The 20,411-nt window shown below is 38.2% G+C and overlaps 1 protein-coding gene across 1 annotated transcript in view; it reads left to right on the forward strand.

Moving 5' to 3' along the window:
- The window catches only part of FBXO11 (F-box protein 11), an 86,818-nt gene that overhangs the window by 22,018 nt on the left and 44,389 nt on the right, over positions 1-20,411 (forward strand). The gene's annotated exons all lie outside the window — the stretch shown is intronic.

Below are 20,411 nucleotides of genomic sequence, written 5' to 3' on the forward strand. Positions count from 1 at the left end.
TAGGAGTATAGACACTGCAGCCTTTCCAGAGATCAGTCTAGCAGTACTTAAGAATATCAACGCCCTATAGCCTAGTAATTTCATTTCTAGATTTGTATCTCAAGGTATTTGTAAGAATTTCATAGGGGATATGTACATGGATGTTTACTGCAGTATTGTTTGTAGCAGCAGAAGTTGGAGGCAGTCAGGTTGTCTCATACTAGCCTCAGTGTAGATGGGTAAAATTTGTGAATGCATATTGTATTAGTGTCCTAGAGCTGCCATAACCAAGTATCACAAACTGGGTGGCTTAAAACAACAGAAATGTATTCTCTCATAGTTCTGAAGGCTATAATCCAAAATCAAGGTGTGAGCAGGGCCATGTTCCCTCTGAGACTCTGGGTAGAATCCTTCCTAGATCATGGTGGTGGCTCTTACCCTTGGATCGCCCCTGTATCTATCCAGTCTTTGCCTCAGTTGTCATATGGCATTCTCCCTGTGTCTATTCACATGGTGTTTTGCTCTTATAAGGACATCAGTTATAATGGATTAGAGCCACCTAATGACCTCATTTTAACTTGATTACATCTACAAAGACTATTTCCAAATAAGGTCACACTTATTAGATCACCACCTACCAGTGGTTAGGACTTCAGCATATCCTTGAGGGATACAATTTAATCCATACAGCAGTTAGAAGCAACAAATTAGATGTACACATGCACATAGTATATAGCAGGAAATGTAAGAAATAGAAGCATGAGGTAGTAACAATAACATTTATATAAATGAAAAATCAATGTGTGTTAGAGTTCTCCAGAGAAACAAACCAATAGGATGGAGATAATAAATCTATATATAAATAGGTAGATTGAGAGAGAGATACTAAGAGATTGAGAGAGATTATGAGGAACTGGCTCACATGATTATAGAGGCTGGGAAGTCAAAATCTGCAGTGTGGGCCGGCAGGATGGATACCCAGGATAGCTGATGGTGCAGATGAAGTCCAAAGACAGTCTGCTGGAGGATTTCCTCTTGCTTGGCAAAGCTCTTTTTTTTCTGATCAAACCTTCAGCTGATTGAGGCCCACCCACATTATGGAGGGCAGTCTGCTTACTCAGAGTTTACCAATTTAATGTTAATCTTGTCCAAAACATCCTCCAAGTTGACATATAAAATTAAACGTCACAAGCCCACCCTTTGTCAGACTGACACCCATAGACCTCTCCTTAAATCTTACTTAGAATCCACATAGATAATAACAAGGTCATACTTATACCCAACATACAAATATCCTGTGTACAACCCAAAACACCCTAAACCTTTTGCCAAAGAGGATGCAAAATCCTTGATGTTTAACTCTTCTCTTTGATATCCCATAACTTAAATACTGTGATGTTATTTTTATACGTACTTTAAAAATTGTAAGTATGATGTAAAGTATTATGATATATATCTTATGGTAAATGATAAGGAAATAAAAGAGGGAAGAAAGATACTTTATATATACAAACATAGGCACACAAACACATAAGGAAGAAATACTCATGACAGTTACAGTCCTCATTTCTGTAACTGGTCCCATAGTCATAGCTGGTATTCATAGCTACTTTTGTCCAATACCCATTTTATATTATTTTTGCCTTTAGCAAGTAACTCAGCTGGTCATAGTTCTTGGACCAGTGACCCAAACCTTTATTCCTGAAAGGTCTGAGCCATTAGTAGTCTTGCCTGAATTGGGTTGTAGTTTTCCATTGATTTTAATAACAGGGCATGGTAACATGGAGAGATGCCCTTGAGGATCTCCTGTACTCCAGACACACTCTTTTACCTCTATTGCGGAGTGGCAGTCCAGATTCCCCTTGGTCCATCCATCCAAACAGCATAGTAGCTCCCTTCTTTGACTGTTTGTTCAGGAGCATGAGGTGTTCAGAATGTCCAGGTGGCAGTTTTAACTTCCACTTAGTTCAGTGGGATCATTGTTATGTCTTCTGGTGGAAGCATTCCTTCCCTTTTGGAACTAGGACCTCTAGACCACTAGTAGAGCATATGGTCATGGAGTCAGCAAAAAATTTTGTAGGTGGGTCACTAGGAGTAATAGTAAGTGGTGCCACTTCCATTTTTACCCCTTGATTCTTGGAATGTGCATCCTGTGAGAGAAACATCACTGTATATCAAATACTAATATGCCCGGAGGATTTGGCCCCAGCCCTGCAAGGTATTGCCATCAGGCTGGTACTGTAACTGAATCTTCAAAAGGCCATTTCATCATTCTATCAAGCCATTTGCTTTAGAATGCTAGGGCACATGGTAAGACCAGTGGATTCTACCAGCATGGGCCCATTGCTGTACTTTGCATGGAGTTAATAACCTTGATCAGAAGCAGTGCTATAACCATGAGCATGGATAAAGCATTCTGTAAGTCCACAGATGGTAGTTTAGGTAGAAGTTTTGCATTCAGGGTAGGCAAATACATATCCAGAATAAGTATCTATTCCAGTAAGAACAAATGCTGCACCTTCCATGATGAAAGCAGGTCCAGTGTAATCAACCTGCTACCAGGCTGATCACCCCAGGGAATGGTGCCATATAAGAGATTCAGTTTGGCCTGCCTTGGTGAGTCGAAGTCCCAAGTTGCTGAGTCCAGGTATAACTGCCATTCTTGTCACCCCATCCGCTTTGTTCATGAGCCCATTGGGGGCTCATGGCATGGGAAAAGAGATGGCTGAGAAAAGAGACTGACTGGTATCCACAGAACAGGTCATCTTACCCACTTGATTATTCAGATCTTCCTCTGCTGAGGTCACCCTTCGGTGGGCCTTGACATGAGACACAAAGATCTTAATGTTTTCACCCATTCAGAGAGGTCTATCCTCATACCTCTTTCCCAGACTCACCTGTCACCAGTTTTCCAATTGCGTTCCTTCCAAGTCACTGACCATCTAGCCAAACCATGGACCACAGCCCATGAATTGGTATTTAATCACATGTCTGGCCATTTTTCCTTCCAAGCAAAATGAACAATCTGGTGCCATGCTCAAAGTTCTGCCCCCAAGGAGGATTTCCCTTTACCACTGTCTTTCAGGGATGCCCCAGAAAGAAGCTGTAGTGTTGCAGCTGTCTGTGTTCGGGGGGTGCCTGCATATCATGCAGAACCATCTGTAAACTAAGCTTGAGTTCTTTCTCTGTCAGCTGATGGGATGGAACTCCCCAGGAAGCTCCAGGTGCAGGCTAAGGGAGAGCAGGTGGTGTGGCAGGGGTAGGAACCATGGACATTTGGGCTACATCTTCATGGATCTTCCTTGTGCCTTCAGGATGTGTTAGGACCTCCATTTGATGACTGAGTGCTGCCATGTAGGCCCAACTTTGTGGCGCGGTGGGTCAGATAACACCCAGGTGGTGATGAGCACCTCAGGTCACGTGGGAACTTGACGTGACCCATGGTTAAGTGTTTTGTCTCGGCTAAGGCCCAGTAGCAGGCCAAAAGCTATTTCTTGAGAGGAGTTATCTGCAGAGGATGGCAGGGCTTCACTCCAAATACCCGAAGTCCTCTGCTGCCCTTTTCCTATAGGAGCTTGCCAAAGGTCCCAGACATCATCCTTGTCTGCCATTGACACTTCCTGCACCATTACATCTCCTGGATCACGGAGCACGTGTCAGAACAGCTTACATGGCAGTTTGGACCTGTTGCAGAGCCTTCTCCTGTTCTGAGCCCCACTCAAAACTAGCACCTTTTTTGGTCACTTAGAGTAACACACCCAGATGAGGAAGGAATGTGTTGCCTCCCAAATCAGAAGAGGCCCACTAGGCATTGTGCGTTTGTTTGCTTTTTCATTGTAGGGGGCCAGATGCAACAGCTTATCATTCACCCTAGAAAGGATATTTCAACATATCTCATACCACTGGACCCATAGAAATTTCATAGAAGTTAAAGGTCCCTGAATTTTTGCCGGATTTAATTTCCCATCTCCAGGTGTGTAATAAGTGTCTTACAATTAAGTCTGGTAGTTGCTACTTCTTTCTCACTAAGCCCAATCAATGTGTTATCAGTGTGGTATCTTGTGAAAGGGAAAGGTGATCAAGATCCCTCATCACACAATATATATAAACTAATGCTTGTTTTGTGATAAAGATTAATGTTAAACATTTTAGAATAGTTGTCTTTGTATAAGCAGGAGAATGAAAATGGAAAATGAAAGTAAGTAAAACCCATAACAAGAATTTAAAATATGCAAATTAAGTCTCCCAGAAACTAGGATCAAAAGACCAAAAATATGGAATATGGGTAAGAAGAAGAGAAATAGTAGAAAAGTACAGTAGAATTGTTAGTCTGGGACACCCAACTCTGAAATACTAGGAGTTCCAGAAGAAGAAAATTGAGAGGAAGTAATTCAAACAAATATTTCAAGAAAATTTCTCAAAAATAAAGGACATGAATTTGCATATTAGAAGGGTCCACCACACATTCATGAGAGTGAATGATAAAAGGCCTACATTGTGGTATATCATGATGAAATTTCAGGATATCCAGGAATAAAGAGAAAAACTTAAAAGCTTCTGGGCGAGAGGAGTCACATACCAGTGATCTGGAGTCAGAATATCATTGGACTTCTCAAAAACAAATCTGAAAGACACTTGAGCAATGTGTTCACATTTATTAAGAAAAATTATTTCTGCCTTAGAATTCATTATTTAGGCACACTGTCAAAAAGTGTGAAGTATAGAATAAAGTATAATAGCCTTGACATATATGAAGAAAATTATAAAGCCGAAAGTACAGAAAAACAGACAAGTCCACATAGTCATACATCACAAACTTAGGATATAGAAAATTAAACAATACAATTGACAAGCTTTATTTAAGAGATATAGAACCCTGTATACACACAAGCACATGCACATGAGTAGAACATACACCTTATTTTCAAGCATATAAAGTTACAAAAGTTCAATCTGTATTAAGTCACAGTGGAAATTTTATCAGTTTTCATAGAATCAGTGTCATTTAGTGCATGTTTTGGACCTTAATGTACTTAAATGAGAAATCAACAGTGATGAGTTTAAAAATTACATTTAAACAACTTTTGAGAACTAACTGTAGTACTTAATGAGATAAGAGAAAATATATTAGCCATTACAAAATACTAGAACTCTGACACAAACACTACATGTCAGAACTTGTAGATTGTAACTAATGTGAGGAGACATTTGTTGGCTTAAGAAGACTGATATTTAAAAAGATTGGATATAAAATAATCAAATAATTAAGTATCCAACTCTTGGAATAGAAAAATAACAAAAGAATAAAACCAAAGACAAACAAAAATAAGTATAAAGTAGAAATTAATGAAATAAAAGACAAATAATGGGATCAGTATAAAGACCAGTAGACAATAGGAGCACCTGGGTGGCTCACTCGGTTAAGAGTTAGATAAGCATCTGCTTTCACCTCAGGTTGTAATTCGTAATCTCAGGGTTTTAGGATTGAGCCCCGCATCAGGATCCCTATTCATCGGGGAGTCTGCTTCTCATTCTCCCGCCCTTCCCTTCAAACCACCCCCACCCCCCCGCTCTTGCTCACTCTCTCAAATAAATAAAATCTTAAAAAAAAAGACCAGTAGACAATAGAATAAGAATTTTAAGAATCCTAAAGTAACTCCATGAGTACTTTGTCAATAAATTTGAATCTTAGATGGCATAGTTTTTTAGAAAAATGTAATTTGCCAAAATTAACCTTAGAAATACATAACACTGGGGCGGCTGGGTGGCTCAGTTGGTTGGGCGACTGCCTTCGGCTCAGGTCATGATCCTGGAGTCCCGGGATCGAGTCCCACATCGGGCTCCCTGCTCGGCAGGGAGTCTGCTTCTCCCCCTGACCCCCCTCCCTCTCATGCTCTCTGTCTCTCATTCTCTCTCTCGCAAATAAATAAAATCTTAAAAAAAAAAAAAAAATACATAACACTAATAAGTTAATCATCAATAATCAGTAGAAAACAACAAATTTACATGTACCAGCTTCCTCACCAAAGGTACACCAAACCTCAAAATTTTATAGTTACAGAGAAGAGAAAAAGAAGAGTTGTCCATTTTACAAGACTGATCATTCAACAAATATTTCTAGAGCATTTATACTACCTACATTAGTGAAATAATACAAAAATATTTGATACCTAAAGTAGCCAATGACAGTACAAGAAAAGATATAACTTGGGGCGCCTGGGTGGCTCAGTCGTTAAGCGTCTGCCTTCGGCTCAGGTCATGATCCCAGAGTCCTGGGATCGAGCCCCACATCGGGCTCCCTGCTCCGCGGGAGGCCTGCTTCTCTCCCTCTCCCACTCACCCTGCTTGTGTTCCCTCTCTCGCTGTGTCTCTCTCTGTCAAATAAATAAATAAAATCTTAAAAAAAAAAAAAAAAAGATGGGCGCCTGGGTGGCTCAGTTGGTTAAGCGACTGCCTTCGGCTCAGGTCATGATCCTGGAGTCCCGGGATCGAGTCCCACATCAGACTCCCTGCTCGGCGGGGAGTCTGCTTCTCCCTCTGACCCTCCTCCCTCTCATGCTCTCTGTCTCTCGTTCTCTCTCTCTCAAATAAATAAATAAAATCTTTAAAAAAAAAAAAAAAAAAAAAAAGAAAAGATACAACTTAATCTTATGAATAGGGAGGCAAAAATCTTAAAACATTAGCAAATTAAAGCCAGTTTATGTTAATGAAGGAAAATGTCACAATCAGGTGGGGTTAATCCCAGAAGTGCAAAATTGGTTTAATACTGGAAAACCTCTTAATGTAACTTGTCACTTTCAACAAGTTAAAGGAGAAAAAAGTAGTCCATATATTCATTGAGCAGATACTGAGCATCCACCATATTACCAGGAACTAGGCATTAATGGGTTAGCAGTGTACAAACCAGAGTCTGGTTTGCATGGAGTCTACAGTCTAATGTAAGACAAATGGTAAGTAATATTAGGTGATATGGTAAATGCTGTGAAGAAACTTAAATCAGATAAAGGGAACAGAGAGATAATTATTACTAATAACCATTCACACATTAAATATAAACCCTCAATCTCCTCTTTTTTTTTTTAAAGATTTTTTTTTATTCATTAGAGCAAGTGAGGGCAGGAGGGAGGGGGGAGGGCCATTGGGGGAGGGAGAAGCAGACCTCCCTGCTGAGCTGAGCAGGGAGCCCAATTCAGGGCTCAATCCTAAGACCCTGGGATCATGACCTGAGCCAGAGGCAGATGCTTAACTGCTTAACTGATTGAGACACTTAGGCGTGCCCCCCTCAGTCTTCTCTTTTTTGCATCTCTGTTCTGGAAGTTGTGTTTCTTAGTAAAAACTTGAAATTCAGAGACTGTTCATATATATAATTTTCTCCTACATAGAACTTTTTTCTCTCCTAGAAGGACTAGAGGGAAAAAAGCTGTTTCCGTAGGCTTATTAATTAATATAGCACAGTAACTTTAGCATAACACTAAAGTTGTAATGAGCTGGGAGTTACGTTTAATTTGAACATAGTGCTAAATGAAGCAAAAGTCATATAGATTAATTTCACGTAGAAAGACCTATTCTTAATTCCAGATAAGCAGTCTCATAAATGCTTCCCTATTAGTCATTATTAGGATGCACTGTGGAGTATCTATGGCTTTACAAAAAATTTTTACTCCCAAATCAATCCAAAGTCATGTCTGTTGGTGTTTCATAATATAGCACTGTATTTGAAGGACAGTACTTCAGAAAAATCTAAAACTTTTTAGTTGGATTTGGAAGATGATCTTTGGATATAAGTCTGTTGGTTCTCTTTGTTTAATCCCTGCGGAAGGACTAAACTCTCATGCCTTGACTTCATTAAAATAGTACTTTAACTAGGAGCTTCTGCTAAAAATGCTTATAGTAATTTTTATACTTATGTATTTTAAAAAGTTCAAAAGCAGAATTGTATAAGGTATTTTAGGTCTCTTTTGACAGACTCCTAGTTTACTTCAAGATCCCCCCCCCCCAATAAAATAAGGGTTTATTTTTTTCTAAGATGCCTCTGAGACAACAGTCAAGAATTGGGCAGCTTCACAGAAGATGTGTGCACAAAAAGTATTTGACTTTGCCTAACCCAGAGGTTTCAGATTTGCAGCCAGCAAACTGATCTGGCCAATAGAATGTTTTATTTGTTCTGCACAGTGCTCCTAAAAAATAAATTCAGTTGGTTTCCAACATTTTAAATGTGAAATTTCATATAATCTTGATTCCTAGGTTCCCTTAACATTTCAGATCATCTGATATCACTGGCTTGAATTCTAACATGGCAACAGTTGGCCAGGGTTTAGCACTGGGTGAGGATTTCATGAACCATAAACTCTCCAATTGTTTGCATTCCCCTACCATTTCTTAATATTTCACTTCACTCATTTTCTTTATCTGTGACCTACATAACATTTAAGTTTGTGATGCTTGCTAACTTACCCATGTACAGAACCTTTTTTTTTTATATAAAGATTTTGTTTGTTTATTTGTCAGAGAGCACAAGCAGGGAGAGCGGCAGGAAGAGGGAGACGCAGGCTCCCCGCTGAGCAAGGAGCCCGATGCAGGACTCAGTCCCAGGACCCTGGGATCATGACCTGAGCCGGAGGCAGACGCTTGACCCACTGAGCCACCCAGGTGTACCTGTACAGAACCTTTTTTAAAATTTTGTTGCTTCTGATTATGGCATGGGAAGCTAACACTGATTAGGATAAATTAAATTAGCATTGCCATCTCTCTTTCCCTGAACTGTAGTATGTCTTTAGGAGAATGTTTATATGTATGTATCTGTTTATATAGATAGAGATATATAGACATGCTTATCTAAAGTTCTTTATTTTAAAAAAGTCTTTATTAAAGCATTTGCTATTGATTCTCCTAGACTCTGGTAGTTTCTATAAGAAGAATGTTGTGACTTAAGTGAGGTTTGTTAAGGTCCTAATTTTGTTCAGTGATGATAGGACTATTAGAAGTAATAATTTTTCACATCTATCACTAAAAAACATTTATTTAACCTCTTTCTGTGTCATTAGGCTGGGCACTTGGGGTAGTTATTTATACTGGTTACTGAATATTTTTGGCTCTCTTCCATCTGGCATTTCCTAACCTTCTGTCATTGGGCCATGTCAGCAGTTCTGGCCAAAGAGTTGTGAATGGAAATGAGTGTGTCATTTCCAGACCAATCATTTAATTGCCAGTACAATCTCTCTTGCCTTCTGCTGCTGCCACTAGCAGTGTTTCAGAGCCTGAATTCCAGAAGAGAATGATTGTACAGAGCAGAGCTCTCCACCAGCCAGTGATAGACATGTAAAGTGAGCAAGAAATAAACCTGTTATTTTTTTTTTTTTTTTTTTTTTTTTTTGAGACAGCTACGTGCATGCAAGCTGGCCGGGGGTTGGGCGGGGAGGGTCAGAGGGAGGGAGAGAGAGAATCTAATAAGGCAGGCTCCACGCCTAACATGGAGCCTGATGCAGGGCTCTCATCTCACAACCCTGAGATCATGACCTGAGCCGAAATCAAGAGTTGGTCACTTAACCAACTGAGTCACCCAGGGACCCCTAAATTTATTATTTTAAGCCAGAGATTTTTGGAGTTGTTCATTACTGCAGTTAGCCTATCTGATACCTACATAATAGTAGTAAAGTGAAGAAAGAATGTAATTAACTTATTAATTAAAGCAATTAATTAAGGGCAGGTATGCTAAACAAAATCTATAACCTGCAAGCTATTAGAAAATTTTTAGTCTTTAGGGGTGCCTGGTGGCTCAGTCACTTAAGCGTCTGCCTTCGGCTCAGGTCATGATCCCAGGGTCCTGGGATTGAGTCCTGCGTCGGGGGGGGTCCCTGCTTAGCGGGGAGCCTGCTTCTCCGTCACCCTTTGCCTGCTGCTCTGCCTGCTTGTGCTCTCTCTCTCTCTGTCAAATAAAATCTTCAAAAAAAAAATTTTTTTTTAGTCTTCAGGGTAACTCATTTATTTTTAAGTTATGTCATCAAAGGCCTTAAGTCTTAGAAATTGCAACTTTGAGAGTACACACTAAAGATGCCAGAGATCACAAAACATTTTGCATAGTCAGCACTGTGTTGTGTACATAAAAATGGTCTGAAGATGATCAAGGCCTATCATAGTTAATCCTGCTGGTTATTGAAGAGGGGTGTGTGTGTGTGTGTGTGTGTGTATTTTTTTCTCGAAGAGGGGTGTGTGTGTGTGTGTGTGTGTGTGTATTTTTTTCTCGAAGAGGGGTGTGTGTGTGTGTGTGTGTGTGTGTGTATTTTTTTCTCCAGAGTAGCATGGAGTTGAAATTTTTTAAACAAACTTGTAGGATAGGTTATAGATATTTGTGACATAACATAGTTTTGTGATGTAATTTTAGAGCTGGAAGAACCCTTAGATATCATGTAATACAACACCCATAGTTTGTAGAAGTTATATGTTATAAAAGATGAAATAAAGAACATGTTTGAATTACCTACTTTTACATTATTTTTAAGTCTTAAAATACCATTTTAGAAATCACAGCTAATGTTTTTCTTAGCACTCTGCTGACATTTGTATTCTTTTTGCTTCCTCACTGCTTTCTTCATTCTGTTTAATCCTCACAGTAATTCTAAGAGGTAAATTTTTTTCTGCCATTTTACAGTTGTGGAGACTGAGACTTAAGTGAGGTAATGTGCCCAAGATCATATGGCTAAGTAGTAGAGCTGGGATTTGAACAAGTTCTGTTGACTCTAATAGTCTATTTTGTTTCCACTAATATCTTTTTTTAAAAATTTTATTTATTTATTTTTTGAGAGAGATAGAACACGAGCAGGGGGAGGGGCAGAGGGAGAAGCAGACTCCCCGCTGAGCAGGGAGCCCGATGTGGGACTCGATCACAGGACCCTGGGATCATGACCTGAGCCAAAGACAGATGCTTAACGACTGAGCCATCCAGGCGCTCTACACTAAATGTCTTAAATGTATTTAAGATTTTTGTACAAATGTAGAGAATGTTTTACTTTGTGTGGCTATTAATCAAAATTAAATTTGTCAGAGTGACAGGAAACCCAAGGCAACAGTTATCTAAAAAGATAGAAGTTTATTCCTCTCTATTGTGATTAAAGTCTAGAGGTAAGCATCTAAGATTAGTATGAAGGCTCTGCCATGACATTATGGATCTAGGCTTCTGTTTTATTTACTCCAATGTCCTTAAACACATGATGTTTATGCTTCAAAACACCTGCTTATGTTCCAACATTCTACCTAGCAGGAAGCAGAAAGTGTGAAGAAGGTCCCTCTTCCTTCTCTTTAGAATCTATCTCAGGAGTTGGATAGGACACTTCTAATACCGCATTGGCTAAAACCAAGTGAGATGGCCAACTCTGCAGTAAGGGAGGCTGAGCAATATGGGAAGTGTTCTAGATGGTCATCTACTCAGCTAAAAATCTAGGGTCTGTCACAGACAAGGCGACTAGATTTGGGGTAATAGCAGTTTCTCTCACATTGGTGTAATCAGTTTTTGTTTCAACTTGTTTATTCATAGGTATTTATTGAGTGCTTATTTTGTACCAAATACTGTGATTCATAAATATATATGACAATAAACTGTATTAGTTCTTGTGTTCATTTATAGGTTAGGGAAACTTTAGGTTAAAATAAAGAGTACCCAGGTGTTTCCTTTGTACATATATAAGAAAAAAAAATTATATCCAGCTTTAGGTTTAGCTTTATGCTCCAATAAAACATGGTATATTTCTTCAAAGTTAGCCAATACCTTTGAAAATTTTGTACCACAACCCCCAAATACTAGTTCTGATGAAAACTGTGAAACTGGGGCACCTGGATGGCTCAGTCGTTAGGCATCTGCCTTCGGCTCAGGTCAGGATCCTGGGGTCCTGGGATCGAGCCCTGCATCGGGCTCCCTACTCAGCAGTGAGTCTGTTTGTCCCTCTCCCTCTGCCCCTCTGCCTGCTTGTTCTCTCTCTCAAATAAATAAATAAAATCTTAAAAAAAATTTTTTTTTGTGGAAATGAAGGTATATTCTCATTTAATTCTCTTCCCTATTAGCCTTAAAGCAGAATACCCATAGAATCAACTAGTGATTATTCTTGACCAAAAAAAATGTATAAATAGAATTATCATTTAATAATTAGCTCATTAGCTTTCCTATGGTACTAACAAATCTGCAGCATTTTATTTTATTTTATTTATTTTTTTTTTAAATCTGCAGCATTTTAAACTTCAGTTTCATATTGAGCTAGTTTACCAAGAGTGTTTTGGTTTTATTTTCTGTATTGAAGTAGGTTTGAAGGCAGGGGGGAAACACTGTGTTTGAAGCTAATATAAGTCTTTGGACTAATTGCTTTAGATTTGTTTTAGTTATTAAACTATTGGTATGCCTAGTGCTATATGATACTCACTATAGATAGGTTTGAATTCTTACTATTGCCTTTTCTTCCCAGTTCTTGACATCACTCCACTTTAATTCCTTTTGAATTTCTGATTATTAACTTCTATAGCCCTATGTCTTTCAGCCTTGGTTGTGTATCATGAACCAGTAGGGCTTTTTCAGAATTCAGAATGCTTTTGAATGTAACATAAATCTCACTCAAACTGGCTTAAACAATAAGAGAATTTATCTCAAATGACAAGTTTTGTCTCACGTTCTCCTCAAGGACCTAGAATGACTGTCTGCCATTAAAAAATGCAGTATTTATCCTTTTTTTTGTAGCTAGTAGGAGAAAAGAGAGAAGGACCTCTCTTACCCAGAAGCCAAAAAAGCAAGCTACTTCTTGGGTCTCACTGGGCCAGATTGGCTTAGGCCTGCTCATCCTTGAGGAGTATGGAATTGCCATAAATAACGAGACTATTCATAAGTGATCCCATATGAAGTCAATCGCAATGTCCCCTTCATAGTGAGTGAATTGTGGACATATTTGTTTTTACAAGAGCTACAGGTGATTTAGTACATAACTAATTTTGAGCACTGCTACACTTCCAAGCAGTTCACAAAATAACAAGGGAGGAAAAAACCTAATCATTTTTCCATTTTCCAGTGGGACAAAGGATAGTTTAGTTTAATTTATCTTCTTGGTTTCTGCTGAGGAGGCTGAATTTGGTTAGCCCATTAGTTAAGGCTCTAGGGTAAAGTAATTGTTAATTGGGGATTAGGATGGAAAACGCATATTCATAATTGTCATTTAAATTTATTAACCATTCATGTGAAATATACAATTCTAACGTGGGGGCTGTTGTTAGAGATCCTTTGGCTGTGTGCTTTCTGACAAATGAGTTAACCACTCAGCACAGTGATAAAAAGAAGTATGTTAACTTTTTGGAATAAAGCTGCCCAACAATCTCATTTATCTTTAACACTAAGAGGCAGAAGCAATAAAGACTCTGAGCAGCATCACATATTTCTAATACTCGTGTACTTTATTCTCAGAAAAGTTTCCTTAAACTCCTTTTCAGTGCCTATTTACCCATACTATTAAAATAAATATGTCCAGCAAGCTATTATTTTGGTTTAATCAGAAAAAAATAGACGTCTGTAGCTAGTCTAATAGCTTGGAAAAAGTGACAGAACAGATGACAGCAAGAAAGGGAGGGGAAGAAAAATCTATAAACTATAGGAGTAACAAGAAACCCACTAGTATAGGCCAATTTATTCTAGAAAATCGCTTTGTACTCATAAATGGGTCCTCAGGGTCGCATCATATTATAAAACAGTAGACTTATTTAATTGATCCTAATGATTATCTTATAATTATCAAAGTGTTATATTATTTTAAGGATATTCTTTTAAAAACAAAATAAGGTAATATACTTTAGAAGTATTTTCAATCAAAATGATTAAAATTAAAGTTCTGGCGATGCCTGGGTGGCTCAGTCAGTTAAGTGTCTGCTCAGGTCATGTTCCCAGGGTCCTGGGATCCAGTTCGCATGGGGCTTCTTGCTCAGCGGGGAGCCTGCTTCTCCAACTCTGCCTGCTGCTTCCCCTGCTTGTTCTCTCTCTCTTTCTCTTTAACAACAACAAATACATAAAATCTTAAAAAAAAAAAAGATTTAAAAAATAATAAAATTAAAATTCTGTTTTGGTATTTGAAGGGTGTAACCCTGAGCTATCCTGAAGAAGCTATGAAAACATTTTCTTTGAGGGCTACAGATAAGAAAGACACAGTAAAGCTTTAGCTATTTGTATACAAAAAACAGGACCAAAATCTTTCTTGAGGTCTCATCCATTTATGAATTTATGAAAATTGCTATTTTCCTCTGTGTAAATCATCCAGAGCCTATTACTTTTAAATCTTGCCAAGTTTCCCTCCCTCTCCCCTAACCCCAATCAGTGCAAATTAGTTTAATCTTAACCTAACCCAGACATCATCAAGGTGAATCATTGATGTTGACACAAGTTGTTCCCCAAATCTCCAGTTTGTTTATTTTTTATATTTTGAATTCTGGATGATCTTGAGATGAGTTGGATATATTTTGTTATGGTAGTATTAACCCCTTACACTTCTTAGAATCAAGAAGGGAAATACATTTCTGTAGAGTAGCTTTAAATTACCCATATTACTAATCAATTCTGTTAGTGCCATTGTTTATTCCGTAATTCCTTTGTAAGAAGTATGGTTAAACTTTTAGTAAAACCCAAAGTACTTTCCAGTTCAGGTTTTTGCATTTGATGCAGTCTTGTGTTCTTCAGTAAGTATTCATGCTATAGAGCATTATTATTAACATCAGTCCGTGGGATACCACATGAAAATCTGGATAATTTGTAAAATTTTTAAAATATTCTTCAGTTCTAATATGAAAAGTTTTTTTCCTTTGGTTTTAGTTAATGATTTATGTGACTCAAGGCAGTAGTGTAAAAAAAAAAATTACATTTTGGCGCCATCTACTGTTCTTTAATATGATCTTTCATCTACTTTGGTAAAACTTGTAGGTAAATATATATATATTTTCTTTTTCCCATATAGAGCACAAAAATAAGGGAGTTTTTTTTTAATCTGCATGAGCTGCCTTGTGATTCCTGTATTTCTGGTGCTGAGGCTATTTCCTTGGTAATTTGGAATAAGCTTATTGAAAAATATTTGTCAGAGGGGAGACAAACCAGAAGAGACCCTTATCATAGGAAACAAACTGAGGGCTGCTGGAGGGGGCAGGTGGTGGGGGAATGGGGTAAGTGGGTGATGGACATTAAGGAGGTCACGTGATGTAATGAGCACTGGGTATTATATAAGACTGATGAATCACTGACCTCTACCTCTGAAACTAATAATATATGTTAATTAATTGAATTTAAATAAAAAATGAAAATTAAAAAAATATATGTACTCTTACCTCTGCCACTTTTGCATATTCATTTGTTCAGTGCCTCTGGGTTCCTGAAGACTTTTTCCTCTAGCTTCCTTTGTCTTCCCATGAAAACTCCTGAGTAAGACAGCCTCACTGGACTTCTTACCTTTTTTTTTTTTTTAATGTCCCTTTCTGAAGACCTAGTTTTTCATCTTTCATAGTCTGCCCATATCTTATCCTGAAGCCCCACATCTTTCTATTCCATGAAATCTTTCTTTCCCTCTGATTCTGAGCTACATTTACTTTTATTTTTACTGCTTGTCTATAGTTTCTTTTATATAAATCATTTGCACTACAGAAATAGCATCTTATTTTATATTCATGGTCTCTAATCGTCAGACATGATCTGGTACTCTGGCACATTGAGAGGGAGAGAGGGAGTTTGTTCGTTAATTGCTGTGTATGTCTTTTCTCTCCAAAGAAGTGGCATGTTCTCTGTTGACTGGGGCAATTTATATACTGTTTATGTAGTCCTTAGATAACAAATCTTTATGCACTACTGGGTATAAAGACTTGGAAATCTGATGCTTTAATTTTTTTTAAAAAAAAATGTGTGCAGAGTAAAGATACATGAATCCTGAACAGTGAACTTTGAGTAAAGTTGATGAGTTTCTGTGCATAAGTAGCGTGCTGTTTTGGCTGATCAAATCTTTTTTTTTTTAAAGATTCTATTTGAGAGAGAGTGAGGGTGAGAGAGCGTGCATGAGCTGGGGGAGAGGCAGATGGAGAGGGAGAAGCAGACTCCCTGCTGAGCAGGGAGTCCAATGCGGGGCTCGATCCTAGGACCCTGAGATCATGACCTGAGCCAAAGACAGATGTCCAACCAACTGAGCCACCCAGGCACCCCTGGCTGATCAAATCTTATTCTTCTATTTCTCCATCAAATTTAAACATTGTTGATTTCTGCTGTGTTGGTTTACTTACAGCATTTCCGCCACCCACCTCAACCCAATATAACTTTAAAACACATAAAGCTTAATTTTACATTTCCTCAACTAAGAATAATATCTACAGACTCCCTCTTCTATAAGATGAGGATGGTACTCATGGTTCTTGACTTTCACCACTAAGCTGTTTTAGCTCTGCATTGTCATTATCAATCTCAGTCTGCATTGAGAACATATTTATCATATTGCTAGTAAAGTATTTTTCAGTGATCTGTATGTAGATTGATTCTAGAAGTTGAAAAATAGCAGTGTTCATCTTACTATGAATATGGAGATATTTTCTCTGTAGCACCAAGTATGTACTAGTTTCTTTTTCTCCTCTGCTTACTACTGTTATTCCTAGGCCTCTGAAGAGAGACCATTCCTAACTGTTCCAATGGATTCTTTTTTACATTTCACCTGTTGCCTTTATCATGTCTTTAAGTTGTTCTAAGTTTCTTACTCTCTAACCTATTAATTTACCCTGTGAAATTAGGAAATTTCATTCCTGCAGCTCTTTGGAGTCTTATTCCAATCTATAGTTTCTTCAGGCCTGCTTCACACCCTTTATCTTAGAATTTCTTCCTTTTGTTGCTTTTCTGTGATAACTTCATTAATTTCTGGATCCCATATCTTTTTCTGTGTTTACTCCCAAGTTTTATTGAAATATATCATCAAGTAACTTCCTAAGAATAAGGTTATATAGGAGACCAACTTTGTAAGTCTCGGAATGTCTGGAAATTTCTTTATTTTACCTTCACTCTTGTTTGGTGGTTTGATGAGAAGACTTGACTTCCTTTTATTGATCTATAACGAATGTCCTTGCTTTCAGATCCACATATCATGATTGTTCTTTACTGTACTTGCACTTACCAGAGTTTAGAGCTCCTCTGAGGTTTTGAGAGAATTTGACAGCTCCTTCTTCTGTTGTAGCCTCTAACATGCTTTTGTAGGCAGTAGCTTTCTCTGCTTTGCTTCTGTAGTCAATACTTGTTTATGTTTGTGTCTTTGAGAAGTCCATTGAAATCTCTTGTGTTCTGATGACTTTATCCTGTCCCTCTGTTGTAGTGCTTTATATCTTCTTATTTCCTTACTAATAATGTTGAAGAGTCTTAGAGATAAAATGAGTCTACCTACTCTGCCATTTTCTCCCAGGTTTTTATTTTTAAAAGTTCAGGTCAATATGATAGGGCACCTGGGTGGCTCAGTCAGTTGAACGTCCCACTCTTGGTTTCAGCTCATATCATGATCTCCGTGTCCTGAGATTGAGCCCTGTGTCGGGCTCTGTGCTCATCTAGGAGTCGGCTTGAGATCCTCTGCCCCTCCCCCTGCTCGCTCTCACGCATGTGTGCACTTTCTCTCCCTCTCTAAAATAAATTAGTTAGGGGCACCCGGGTGGCTCAGTCGTTAAGCCTCTGCCTTCAGCTCAGGTCATGATCCCAGGGTCCTGGGATGGAGCCCCACATCAGTCTCCCTGCTCAGCGGGGAGTCTGCTTCTCCCTCTCCCACTCTCCCTGCTTGTGTTCCCTCTCTCGCTGTGTCTCTCTCTCTCTCTCTCAACTAAATAAAATCTTTTTCAAAAAAAGTTTAAAGTTGACATATATTAAGAAAGTATCTTGAACATTAGATCCCTATTGATAATGTAGTGATTTTACTGTGGCAGAAAACGATTCCTGATTTCATGTTGTGTTTCTAGATAATAGCAGTGTGTATATGTACAGCTTTCCATTGGATAATGACAAAAACTTTAGCAGAGAAGAGTGACTGATGTGTAATTTGGGGGAGGTTTTTTTTTTGTTTTTTCCTCTTCTTTACTACCACCACCTTAATCCAGGCCTTTCTGGTTTATTGCCATTATTGAAGGAGTCTTTTTATTGTATCCTAGTTTATATGCACATTGCTGCCTAAGCCACCTCCTTAGTGAAAGGTTTAATTATTAAATGTTACAACACTAACTGAAATTTTTCCTTTTTTTTTTTTTTTAAACAGAGTAAAAGAGTATTCCCTTAACCCTTGGCTTTTTTAAGGACTTTGTGTGGCCCCAGTGATTCTCAAAAATGTGACTCCTGACCCAACAGTAGCAACATCCCTTGGAACTTGATGGCAGTGTAAATTCTTACTCCCCGCCTCTCCCATTTCTGATTCAGAAACACTGGGAGTGGAGCTCAGCATTGTGTTTTAATAAGATCTCCACATGATTCTGATCTGTGCTAGAATTTGAGGACGGCTGATCTAGTCCATCCCTCTCAGTTTGCAGGCAAAGAATTGAGGTGTAGAGAGGTTGATTGGTTTGCCCAAAGTGTTATAATTAGTTTTCTTTCTAACGCTCAACACTTGATTTGACTTTTTTTTTTTATGATTTTTTAAAATTTATTTGACAGAGAGAGACACAGCGAGAGAAGGAACACAAGCAGGGGGAGTGGGAGAGGGAGAAGCAGGCTTCCCGCTGAGCAGAGAGCCCCATGCAGGGCTCAGTCCCAGGACCCTGGGATCATGACCTGAGCCGAAGGCAGATGCTTAACAACTGAGCCACCCAGGCGCCCCTTGATTTGACTTTTTATAAGTTGGAATTAAAGCAATATGAAATGGGGATGTTGGGAAAGGCTTTATAGATAGAAAACATGGGACTTGCCAGAACACAACTATAACCTTATGTAAGTAGAGAGAAAAGAGATGGATACTGTAAGAAGGAAGACCACAATGAATAAAGGCACATAGATATAAATACATATATAAACAGAATAGACTAAGTTGACTGATAATAGGTGTTCTTTACAGGAGTATAGAGATAATATATGTAAAATAATGATCACACTACCTGACACGTTGATAAAATGTTAGCTACACTTTATTAGTGTTGTTGGCTGGTGGTGTTGGTTGTGTTGTTGATGTTGTTAGGCGGACAGTATGGAACAGAAGACTGGATTCCTGAACCAAATCCCAGCCTTGCTACTTACTAGCTGTTTGAGAAGTTACTCTCTCTAAACCAACTATTGTTAAACTAATAACTGTTAATACTTCGTAGCTTAAGTTATCTTATTTTACACTGAATAACATAAAGCTAATGTCAAAAATCATCTCTCCCGAAAGGGTAAATTTTTGTCTTGAATTGAAAGAATTTACAAAAATGGCCAGGGAAAAAAGTGGAAACTTTAGTAAGAGGGAACTGATTAAATTTAACAAGGAGCTAATTAAATAAATAATGGAACCTTTATGTTCTATAGCCATTGAAAACCATGTTTCAGAAAATTTCATGACCTGTATCATAAACATATTTCATATTCATGATGCAATGAAAAAAAGCAAGGTATAAAGCAGTACATACAGTATTTCAATTAAATTATATAATTTGCATAGAGAAAAATAAGTAGAAGAATCCTAAAATATTAATGGGAATAAACTCTGAGTGATGGGATTTTCAGTAACTTTTTTTCCTTTGGTGTTTTTCTTCAGATTTTCTAAGTGGACATATTTTTATAATTAGAAAAAAATTAGTGTGACGAATAACTTCAGTTGTGGCAGGATTGTTGGAATAATTTTATAGCCTCCCAGAATGACTACTGATACTTTAAAGGAATCACTATTCATTTTTTTTGTAGTCAGCCCATGGCATTTGTGGATTTCACACTATATTTTCTTTTTTTTTTTAAGATTGATTTATTTGAAAGAGAGAGAGCTGGGGGGAGGGGCAGAGGGAGAGAGAGAATCCCAAGCCGACTCTCCACTAAGGGTGGAGCCTGATTCGGGGCTCCATCCCAGGACTCTTGAGATCCTGACCTGAGCCAAAATCAAGAGTCAGCCACTTAACTGAGCCACCCAGGCACCCCGACCATTCAAGAACTATTCTGAACACCCATCATAAGTAGTATAATATTTTGTACTAGTAATCATTATTTCTACCTCATGGGTTTTTTTTGAAGATTGAATTGGATAGTATAAAAAAGGCCTGTAGCTAGAATATTTTGAATGCACCTTGCTAACTTTCAGCATCCTATCTCATTTATGATAATAATAACTAACATTGGATGTCTCTGCAAGGTACTGTATTGATGTTCAGAACATTTTATAAGGTAGGCACTATTATTTCCATTTTATGGATGCACTGAGAATCAGACAGATGAAGGAACTCGTCCCAAGATTGCACAGCTAGCTACTAAGCCA

This window comes from Halichoerus grypus, chromosome 10 (assembly GCF_964656455.1).
Source record: "Halichoerus grypus chromosome 10, mHalGry1.hap1.1, whole genome shotgun sequence".
Lineage (NCBI taxonomy): Eukaryota > Metazoa > Chordata > Mammalia > Carnivora > Phocidae > Halichoerus > Halichoerus grypus.